The sequence below is a fragment of the Hylaeus anthracinus genome, unplaced genomic scaffold (assembly GCF_026225885.1).
Source record: "Hylaeus anthracinus isolate JK02 unplaced genomic scaffold, UHH_iyHylAnth1.0_haploid 11994, whole genome shotgun sequence".
Taxonomy (NCBI): domain Eukaryota; kingdom Metazoa; phylum Arthropoda; class Insecta; order Hymenoptera; family Colletidae; genus Hylaeus; species Hylaeus anthracinus.
Window position 1 is genome coordinate 5266151 of NW_026534341.1, and position 12505 is coordinate 5278655.

Here is a 12505-nt window from a genome sequence, read left to right on the forward strand (position 1 = left end):
ACGGTAACAGGTAGAAAATTATTGTTGGTGATACGAATTAGTACAAAATAAGTACTAAATATTCCACCAAGTCCGATATGATTTGTGGTGATTTGGAATTGTGTAGAATTCAAATTGCATCTACATACATAGAGCCATTTCATTGTGTGTTTTACTTAATAAAAACATATACGTACTATCGTAATTTATGTATTTGCAAAGGTTTTTACTTGTGGCGCAAAATTATCGATAAAACATTGTTATTATGTAACAGTTGTAATTATTTGCTATATTAATAATTGTTATTATTCGCTTCAAGGTATCGAAAATGTACCAAGTACTTCGTAAGAAATGGATACATACGATTAGAACGTTATCGAGAAATTAGAAAATACCCTTTTACTTCGCATACCAACAAAAGTGTATCAAGTCTATCATTCGAGCGATACGTTCGATTGTATCGAAACGCTTCCTAAAAGAGAGTAAGCCTATTTTCCCCATGTATCTATAATTAATAACTTTCCTGTAACGAATAAGAGTGTAACGAGTGATTTTAGCTAGTCCGACCTCGTGTAAACATTTTCGTGTAAAGATGTTCAAACTTCTTCTATTACGCCAATATTTACCTATTTGTACGCACGATGTACTAATTACAATTAACAATTTAAAAAGAAATATTATTCTTGCGGTTATTTTATAATTAAAAGAAAATTTCATAGAGGTATTCAATCTGGAGGTGGAATCCTAAAAATGACTTAAACGATGTTTATCAACGATGTTTCCTTGTAGCAGAAAAAAAGAAGAACATAAATATCTAAAGTTCGACGGACACGTTCGACGGTGATAAGCGGCGTGCTAACTTATCGACTCGACTAATCTCTCAAAACATTAAACGACCCTTTAAAATACCTACTTAACGCTTTACCGACTGCTAGCGATTGTACGTATAATTAAATTCAATCACACTTTTCGAATCACAACAATTTCTATTTCTTATTTTTTTATCGATTGAAAAATCACGAACACGTGCTTCTATCTGTACAATATGATTATTTGGTACAAATTGTAGTAACTTGTATAACATGAACGAACTCAATCATATTTCTTATTTGGGCAACGTTAGTATTATTCACCCTCGATTCTATCCGTTAGAATAGTTTTTTTAATTAACATTTACATAATATTTTATAATTCTTATAACGATGGAAGCTTAGCACGTAAATAATAGATAAAGTTATTGGTTGTTCTAGCAAAAAGCCTATTAATAGGCTAACCGTCGGTAAAGTGTTGAGTCGTCTTCAGATAACTCTTCGAAGTTAGGTGGGTTAAAAGCTATCCCACCTTTTGCTTAGCTTTACTATTTTATTTAAAGTTTTTCTTAATCATGCGGCAACACCACGAACTAACGCTAAAAGTACAATAAGCGAAACGAGAAATGTGTACGAGTCAAAACGCGTCAGCAAGTTATCGACACTCTTTTGCTGTGCAGCTTGAATTCTATTTCTCTTTTACAACCGTCCACCTCAAAGAGTTAAACGAAGCATGCTTGTACATGTATCAGGAACATTTTATTAATAATAATAATAATAATAATAACAACAATAATAATAATAAAAAAACAACAACGTTGTTTACATCAATTTTTGATTCATCATCAATCGCTTCCGATTCCGCGAAGTTTACCAGTTTGGTATCAGAGAGATAAACGCCGCGAGTGTTTACGAATTCTCATTTTATTTCCGTACTCGGAAAATGAAAAAAAAAAAGCATGCAAAATAGTACCGACGCAAAAACCATGAAAATAAGATCGCGACGGCGATTAAAATTAACAGAACAGTTTGACTCGATACAATTTATTCGAGATGCAGAGACGAACGTGTAACTTGAATCAAGCAACATGCGCTGAACACCATAAACTATCTCAAAGACAATAATCTCTACAATAGTAATGGGCTGTCTGGAAAGTCCATGTCGATTTTTAGTAAGATTTTTAATATATCATTTTATATTGTACCGTTTACCAAAATATAAAATAATAATATTTAGATATTAATATTTAAATATTATTATTTTATATTTTGGTAAACGGTACAATATAAAATGATATACTAAAAATAATAGCGGTCTGAATATATTGGAATGGCTGAAAACAAATAGCATGTGTACATTCTTTAACAGGTGGAAAGACTGCGAAACAAAATTCAAATATGCCTTTGAATTTTTCTTAAAAATAGGCATGAACTTTCCGGACAACCCGATATATGTATACTTTCACTAACTAAATAGAAACGATGGAATAACTAAATAGATAGAAACTAAATAGAATAGGCATGAACTTCCCGGACATCCCAATACATACTTTTACTAACTAAATAGAAACTAAATAAAAAATAAAAGCATTAAACATAAAGAATGAAAACTCATTGACGCAAACGATCATTTTTACCATTTTACCACAGTTGTAAATAATAAAGAAATGTATAAATCACGATAGGTTTCAAATTGATGTACATTGGATTATTTACTTAGAACTTGATAGAATTAATTCAAAATTAATTGGATTAATAAATTAGAATTAATTTACTTGGAATTAATTTACTTGGGATTAATTTGTGAATACCTCGACCGAACAAGTAGCGATTAATTAACCACCGGATCGCGAGCAGCGCGGAAAACCAACTTGATTTGCAAAAGTAATTGTCGCTGCGTTCACAATGGACGCTTTTTTAACTTGGCCCATTGTTTATCGTATGATATAACGGAGGCAACGTTCTCAACAGCTGTACACGTACATAGCCGAGAAAGGTACACGTGGTTCGAATAATTAACCTTCTAAAGTGACACAAAAGAATTAAATCGGTATTGTAATAAAACGTAACTCGGATCATTGTCGTTTCGTCGAAGAGCAAAGATAGAATTGACCAAATTCGAGAAACGCAAAACCATAACTGTGATATGTACACAGCATTCGCAATATATTATTTGAAAATTCGTAAAATCCCGATAGGTTCCCTGAAAGTACGAAATATTATGCGATCGTTGCTTTTACTTGAGAAACAATGTCGTAACTGTAGTATGTGTCCGATAAGATTCTGAAGTATGTAAACATAGAGAAATTCCGAAAATCCTGGTTTGTAAAAAGATTTGTAAACAAAAAAAAAAAAAGATGAATAATTTCCTTCGGAACATTTATTCGCTCGTATAAGCAGAAACAAAAGTAAGAATAGATATTAATTACGAGACAATTTCTTTAGAAATCCTCGTTAGATGTTCCCCCGAGATAAGAGATTCCTTCCGACAGATAGATCCTTTAAAAACCCCGCGAGTATATCGCGCTACGAATAATAAAAATAATAATACAACCAGTAATTTGGTGGTACGTGGCAGCTCAGATAAGAAAAGAATTAAGGAAGCGAGAGAGAAAATATCGTTACCTCGATCGACGAGTTGTCCGATAAATCGTCCAATGCTGCGTAATATCAGTGGTGAAGATCGGGCAGCGAGTACAAGTGAACCGCCTCGGTGGTCATCGGGCAGAAATCCGCGCCCTAAATCGTCGTAACTCCAGCCTGGCATCCACAGGTATCTTCGAGACACCGACCACGCGCACGTGTATCGTTTCTTCCGCCTCTTCTTCTTCTATCTCTCTTTCTCTCTCTCTCTCTCTCCCTCTCCTTCTCTTGGCACCTACTTATATGTACTTATTTATACATTTTGTTCACCCCAATATCCTGCGCCTTAGCACACAAGTAGATCCGCGACGAATCGTTATCGAGGATTCGATGTATTCACAGGAATCTCGTTTGTCCCGGCGTTATCCGCGTAAAGAAAGTTCGTACGTATCAAAATATCCATGCATGCACGGGCATATGTCACATAAAGCCTATCTACGCGGCAATGTGTATCACAGTCGGCACTACTCGGTATCACCTATCTCTCTTTCTCTCGGCGTCTTATCGAAAACGAATACAACAGAGTTAACAGAGTGAACAGAGTTAACGGAGTCGCCAGGGGGCAGCAGACGAACTCGAGGAAGACACGGGAACACGAAACGGATCTCCATTCGCCTCGGACACGGATTCGATGAGCCTCGCCGATCCTTTAAAAGCCACGGGGTACACCGGAACGAACTAACCCATTCAGCCTCGAAGCTGGCAAGCAACTGAACACCGAACCGCGAGCCGCGATCGCCGTTGAAAGCCTGCCGCCACCCCGCACTCTCCGCTCCTCCTCTTCGACAACGCTGGAGATTCGCGACGACGCGCATGCGCGGCTCGCAGCGCCGTATTACGCGTTCAACGAACGAAGACAAATGGACTACCGAAACGCACGAATCCGCGAGTCGAAAGAGGATAGAGAGATAGCCGGTTATACGGCCCGAACGGAAATAATCGAAGCGTTGTAATCGAGTGGGAACTGCCACGGTTGATGGTGGGGGTTTTACCGACTTCCTCGTAGCTTCCTCGTAATCGCGATCTCGACTGTCGACGCGGACCTGCTTCCCTGCAAGCTCGAATATCTCTTCGAGATCGAACTGTTTTTTCCACCCAACGGAATTCTGGTTACTCGATTAGTCACTGTAATCGATGCAGATGTTTATTGCGTTTGGATTAGAGCTTCATTATAATTGGCTATATTAGGCTATATTGGCTATATTAGAATTATATTAATTCTGTGGCTTTCTGAGATACATTCAGTATTTGGTCGTAATAGAAAATCATGCAGGTTCTAATCTTCCCTCAGACGTATATTTTTAAATAGCATATAGGCGTAGTTGTAAAAACAAAATGTTGGAACCAATCTGTGTGTACGAAGGTACTACTTATTACTGCGAAGCACCTTAACGTAATAAAACGGCTAGGAAATACTTTTATTTAAATTGAAGTCATAAATTAATTCTGTGCCTTTATAAAGTACACTTATCGTTAATTTTATTATAAATAAATAAAAGTGCGAAATTTTTATTGCTCGAATCTTAGTCGTTCGGCACAGTTTGCGCAATAATGTAGTAACATCGTAAATGTTTGAAGATCATAAGTGAAGATTTGAGGAAATAAAAATTCCATAAAACCATTGTCATTAATTAACCGGTCTTTACCAAATTTGGGGTAATTATACAGTAGGTACATCTTAATCTCTCAGACTTCAACCAGGGCGGGCTTTATGTCAATTGAACCAATTGCTCCCAATTTGGCTCCGCACCCAGAGGGACAATTCTAATAAATCATTTAAATAAAACAGACTTTGGCTGTGAACCCGACGGTCCCGTCAAAAATACTCCAAATTATATCACGTAACTTCTACGATTGATCCCGTCTACAGCTAGGATGGTACACCTCACCTTTTTCTAAATTCAACAAATAATTGTTTTTCTGTAAAATTGTTGTACGCCTCTGTCTAACGTGCCATCATTTGACAAGTTTTGGATACTTTCTTGCTTTTAATCCTGGCTATAGTCATATATGTATATCCAATCGCCAGACTTAAAAATTGGCGACATCAGCAATCCCTCCTTCGTTTTTCCAAGTTCTTTGATATGTCTTCGTAAAAAAGATCCGCGTCTAATGGAATTGTGTATAAATAACCGTGTACAATTTCGATAAGGTTCTAATAGTTTTTCATTAATGTATCTATAAAGAAATGACATAAAATCTTATCTTAATGTTCCAGTCTATGAGACTATACGAAGGAATAAGCATAAGTGCTAAGCACTTGTTCCATAAGTGTTAAGCATGTGTTGTAACAATTATTTATTAAAAAAAAATAATAAATAAAGATTTTAGGATTCATAAGATTCGTTTCTTTAATTTCATTAAAAATTTTAATTATAATTGATTCATATTGATGTAATAAATTGGATTAAATTTGATACGAAATACTTTGATTAAATATCAAGGATAATCTATCCTTCGATTTTTCAGTGGAAGATCTCCTTGAATGGAAAACTAGATGCCTATAATTAAGTATTTAAAATACAAATGTTTGAGCACCAAGTTTTATTAAAATGGTAATTTAAAGAAGCATCTACTCACTTTTAACAGAAAACCCTTCCGTAATACAACCGCAGAGGAATACATCATGCCAGTGCCTATTGAATCCTCAGAGTAAGTGAAAGTAGTCCAATCAAATAATATTGATAAGCTGATAAGAGATAACGAGTTGATACGACGATAACCTCTAAAAATTAATCTCTTTCTCCCGTTTGTTCATACGTCGTTTGAATTATTTTTCAACATTCCATTCCGAGGTATCCTTCGACGAAAGACAGGTGAGATTAGCAGCAGTAATTTCAAAATTTCTGTATCTTCTTGATGTAGACAGGAATAGCGTCTTTTATCCCCGTGGTACACTTCATTATTTAATTTTAATCCAATCGAACATTCCTAGATGTTCAATCATAGATGTTTTATTCTCTTACTTAAATATTTAAATATATAATACATTAACCTTTATAACTTTTCAATCTTTACCAATAAATTATACAAATTATTATCATTAAATCTGAAACCTTCGAACATAAGATCATACCTCAAAATTGCATTTTTTTATTTATTTCTACCGTCCTCTGTGTTTTTTTTTTGTTTTCATTTTCATCTACTATCTCCATTACCTCTTTCGTCTAAAATTGTTTCTACTTCCATTTTCAGTATTATTTCACCTTTCTTTTTACATATTCTCCATATCTTTTGTTTCTTTTACTCGGTATTTTTTACCATGTCAGTCATTATTATTATTATTCATTTCTCTTCGTTTCCATGTCCGAATCTGAAGATCGGTCTTCTTTTTTAACCTATCTATTTCCGATTTATATAAACACTATTCAGATATTTGGATACTTTAGGCGTTATTCGTGTACAGTCACCTTGGTTCCGTATTTCTTTATCTTTGTTGCACATTGTTTTCGTTATTTCAACGCCAGGTGATTATAGTTACCATGTCTTCTTTTCGTGATTTATTTCATGAATCGGAAATCTATTTCTTGATCAATGTAAACGGTAGAAATTGTCCTAATCGTAATTTTCTCGTACGAATTTCTTCACACGAGTGGTATACTACACATACCGTTTCTCGACGATAAATTCGAGTTTCCTCGATGCGTTAGAATCCGTGTGGATATAGCTCGGCACTTAACGAACAGGTGCATAGGTACCGCGTTTCTCTCCTTTTTTCGGTTTTCTTCAGCAAGAATCGGCAGGCGAGCTTGAAGGACCCCTCCGAGAACCAATGCAGGTAGCCCACGTTTCTGGACGCCCACAAACCAGTTTTACCTGTTATATCCTGGTTGGCTTATGAGTACCACCGATACTTATGCCTGATCTTTTCCCTCTGCCTTTTCATTTCCTTTCAGCAGAATCTATCCTAAGAAAGTAAAGAAAAAAAAAAAAAAAAGAAAGGTGAACGTCGTTAATCAAATCAGTCAAGTTGTCGTGAAACGAGAATATTCTTTACGCGTACTATCCCGCGTGGTTGTCCGTTTCTTGTAAAAAACACCCAGAACCGTTATTATTTCAATTTCATTAACGAACGTTGCGATTGTTGACAACGTGTGTATATTCAGACGATAACATTAATCGACTTGAATATATTAATTTTGCTGTAACACAGTATTACGACACGTATTAGGTTGTCCCGAAAGTTTCTTTCGCGAGCTGCACTCGATTATTTTATATGGTCGTGTTTATTATAAACAGACGTTCTAGTTTCATAGATATTCATGTTGTAACAGTAACGGAGCAAAATGAATCGTGCACAATTCAGTAATGTAACATAAAACATAAAATATCGTGCGTGTATTACTTATTAAGAAAGCGAACGAAACTTTTCGGACGACCTAATACATGTATTACTGACAAAAGTTTTAACGAATTAAACGAAGCGACGATTTATCTAAAATCTTTAGCGAACGAAAATAATTTGGTTCTTCCTATATATTTTAGTGTATCGTTAAATGCAGAAATGATGGAATAAGCGTAAGTGTGACAATTATTTATAACAAAAACAAAAAAAAATAAGGAATTCAGAATTCATAGAATACGTTCCTTTAATTTCATTAAGAATTGTAATTATAACAAATAAATAAGATAAATAAAAAGGAGAAGGATTGGATAATATTGCCTTTTCTTTATTTTGTACTCCGTTATATGGATGCAGTCGTTCATAAACAAATTGTATTCGTTTTATTTCGTTTTGTCTGAAGTATTAAATAGAATGAAATGTTAATTACTTGTTTCGTCGCGTGAAAAATTATCTTATCCGAACACTTTTGTCCCTCAAGTACAATAGTTTCAGAAATAGAAGTTTTGTGTAACGCGAGTTCTACTTATTTACTCTTCTATTAACCGACTTCGAAAAGGAGGAGATTACTCAATTCGACGTGTATATTCTTTTTTTTTTTATAGTCCATCGATCTTGGACAAGGAGACATCGATTTCGTTTAAACACTTGCTATTTTACTGGAGAAAATGGAAGTGCAAGTGCACTTAAAGTGCATTTAAATGACAAATCTACGAAGAAAATGCAAATTTAAATGACAAATGTACGAAGAAAATGCAAGTTTAAACGACAAATCTGCGACTATAGCATTCAAAGGTTTCTCCCAAGAGATACATGTTATGTCGGTAGTTCTTGTAGGACAGGGTCCTCGGGTATTCGAATACAAGATTTAATAGGTCCCTCAGGAGAGTAGAAAGAGTCCGGTAACTTTTAAGAAGGATCCCTTCTTCGATTGATCGGAGGTAAACGCAAGGGAGGATTCGAGCTTCCATTGTATAATGGATCATCGTTCTTTCGAGAAAAAGAGATTTCGACCTTGCGTCCTGGCACATACCTACCTAACACGTGATTAATGTTAATCGCTTCTTCGGAAACCTTTTTCGGCGTTCGCCAGCCTCGGGAAAATCTGGATAGACCAGTCACATTGGCTTTAACTCTGCGTCATATTAAAAGGAATCGTTCTTGGCTCAGAATTACTTGTCATCGAATAGAATGTTTAACCCTTCGCTGCACAATTTTTTCGAATGGTAAGGAAACACGTTCGAAACCGTCATTCTATCTGGTTCGTTCATAAATAACTTCCGCTGCAGGTAATAAATAATCACGCTTTTGTTAGGATTACGAGGAACCATTTTAATATAAACACCAGATTGCATATACAGGTTAGGGCATTTTAAAAAGAATAACTCGCTTGGTTTTGAAGATAGGAGAAAATGCATTAGACCAAAATTACTTGATATCAGAGGGCTCATAATCTGGTATTTCAATTATTTATCGGCGATATAACGAGAAGGTTATTGAAAACAAACAAAAAATTGATAAAGTGGAAGGTGGACATGGCGTAAAGTTGAGAATCGTTGATTTAAAATAATCGCGACTTTAAAACAAATGCGTGGAATATAAAAATTCAAACGTTATTTTATATTATATATAGACTATAGACGTCTATATATCTATATCTTGTATAAAAGTTTACATACAGTCAGTGCAATAAGTATTCGTACAGGAACCAATACAAAATTCCTACATATTTTTAGAGTAGAATGTGCGTAAATTAAAGTTTATTATTTTGTAATGTTAATCTCCTATGTATTTCTTTTCTTATTAATTTCATTTCAAATTGGTTGCTGTACGAATACTTCTCACGCTGACTGCAAATGTTAATTAACGATGAATGAATTCGAGAAAATATCATATGTTTGTATTTCACGTAACGTCTTTTTAACAACCAATAAACGTTCTCGCCAGGTTATCGGATCTCACCAGAAATACCAACATAAACGCTTTTGCCATTGCTGGTATTGTTCGAAGAGGCTGAAACCAGAATGATTAGAATTTCGTCCGAGGAGAAAGAATCCGTTTTGCTGGCGTTACGTCAACGCATTATTCGAAGGTGAAAAAGAAGGGGATTCTACAGCTCCGAAGAATGTCGGTAATGATCTGCACATCCGGGAGGACGACTGAAGTGACTTCGATCCCCTCCTCCGTCCGACGGTCCCTTCTTCTTTTCCCGCTTCTTCCTTTTCTTCATTCCTCGTCTCCTTTCTCCTCGCCTCATTTCATACCACGTTCATGTTACATACTTTGATCCTGAAACATTTTCCGCAGGTCTCTGGATTTTCGGTTCTGCCTCCGTCCTACCCTTGGTTTTCTTTGTTAAGTGCGTAACTGTCACTTCAGTTATTGCACCGAGTCCATACGCGACAATACAATCATTTCTATTTTTCTTGACATTACTTTGCCTTACATAAATCCTTAATGTTGACTCAGTTCCCGTTATGCAAGCGCAAATGCAAGAATATAAAATAGCACAAGTACGCAGGTTAAGAATTAAGCGATCACAAATGTGAACATAGATGAAAATATTATTCAAAGAAACAATGTAGCGAATGTAAACATACTAATACGAGACAGAATAAGTAGCCGTTATATTTTGTATCTGTAAACATTTCGCATCCAAATAAACGAATTAATAATAATCCCGTTGCTTTTCCTTACCTTTGGTCGACTCAAATCGTTTCCTGTTTTTTTTTTTTTTCGGATCTTCCACTTGTTTCCTATATTTTTTCTATCGCTTCTGTTTTTCTATTCGATTACGCGACGCTTTGTTTCTCGATCTCGGTTCTGGAACCACATCTTTCCCCTTCGTTTAATCGGCGTTCGTTACCGCGTTTGTAGTTCTCTGCATCGGGATTAGACGGTGGCGAAAGATGCAGTGGCGTAATCGTTTACAAATACAGAAGCAGAATGAAAAAGAATAGGCGAACAAGGATATGGAACGAGGAAAGGAAGAGGGAGAGGGAGAGCGAACTAGAGACAGGAGAATCTAGCGGATCACAAGGTATGTAAGTTTTCGCCATCGGTTCACCTACGTGCAGTGCGAGACAAATTTTATTCGAAGCGTATTCTCGGATGACAATCGCGCGTACACCAAAAATTGTACAATTAAATAGTAATTAAGGAGGTGAGTAGATTTAGAACTACATTTATTTTGGCAAGACAACAAAGTATACGATTTATTGAAACTTGGAAAACATTTTATACATATGTTCGAAGAAACATTGTAATCTTTTCACTGGGCTTTACCACCAGATATAATTGCATTGGAATAGATATTAAACCGTGACAAAACAATTAATTAATGGAATAAATTATTTTTTCAGTCGATCACTTATTCCAGCATCGCATAATGTCCCTTTCTTTTCCTTATAAAACTCTTGCATAAAAAAAATAAATATCTACGGTTCGAAGGCTTCGACTTGATCATAAATAAAAAATATAAAAAATATTTAGTTGTTCTGATTCGATGGCGGGTGCCGAATGGAATTATGATAGTCTGTGTACATTTTTATTAGCTTACAGAATTAAGAGTAAATTTTTATTTTAAATTGTTGTTTCTACTAGTTCTTTCAATTCAATATTTCTCACGAAGTTAATTCAAACAGCCGAAATAACTTCGTTACGGTAGTGCCTCGACTGTTGCAGAAAATTGAGGTTGAAGCTTATTGCAATAATCGAGGTTCCTGCAATACTCGAGGAAACCAATCCTACGAATAGCAGTTTTACATAGAATATTCTCGCTGCTACTCTCAGTTCTACTTAATGCTCAACGACCATCCTCTTTACTTATCGAAACCATGCAATTATCGAGGCTTCTATGCAGTAATCAAAGTTCCACTGTATTATTATCAACTATTCCAACATTATCTCAATTAAAATAGGAAATAAAAATCTTCGAAGTGAAGATTACTTAATATAAACTCACTTTAGTCTACTTTACTTTTTCTATTTTTGCAACAGACGAACGTCCTTTAAGATTCCTTCGAAGCGAAGATTACTTAATTATAAACTCACTGTAGTCTACTTTACTTTTTCTATTGTTGCAACAGAAGAACGTTCTTTTAAGGTTCCCTCACTTTTTTTTTTCCATATCCGCGATTGTAATTGTGATTGAGTGCATTTCTAAACTTAAATCGAATCGGAGAGAGTGTTTGTATCGCTTTAGTTCTATGTTTGTTTCTAATAGATGACTGACGTTTCACGAAATGTATACGAAGCTCTGGAACATGGATAGAAATACGTATCTCAAAACGGTCAAAGACGGACACTTAAGTTTGCTTCTATGCTTTTCACTTAGCCTCAGTTAGTCCTATCTTGCGCTTATTTCTACATTTATATGACCGTATGAAATATAAAAGCTATGGTTAACCTTAAAATTCACAGTTTTATTTGACTGAATATTGAATAGTATCGATTAAATGTATCTGAATTGAATTGAATATGATTCGATTAATTATGTTCATGTATGTATATGTTCATGTATGTATTATTTATTTTTTAATTGGCACTATTTTTATCATCATCGTGAATTGTATCGTAAAATGGTATCATTAATAATGCAACGATTATTGATAATCCATATTTTATTATGAATTGGTATTATATTTATTTTCATTATGAACCGCATTATAAGTTTTGTTAATATACAATCATTATTTCAAGTCCTATTGTTTTATGAATTCCAATAATTCGA

At 35.0% G+C, this 12505-nt stretch overlaps 1 protein-coding gene across 2 annotated transcripts in view; it reads right to left on the reverse strand.

The window, feature by feature from the left end:
- Positions 1-4176, reverse strand: part of LOC128888357 (ets DNA-binding protein pokkuri) — a 29138-nt gene extending 24962 nt beyond the window's left edge. The window contains exon 1 of one of the 2 annotated variants that reach the window (XM_054145130.1): positions 3414-4176. The gene's annotated coding sequence lies outside the window, so the exon portion shown is untranslated. The remainder of the gene's footprint in view (positions 1-3413) is intronic. The other variant, XM_054145129.1, reaches the window with a different exon arrangement.
- Positions 4177-12505: the final 8329 nt, after the last annotated feature.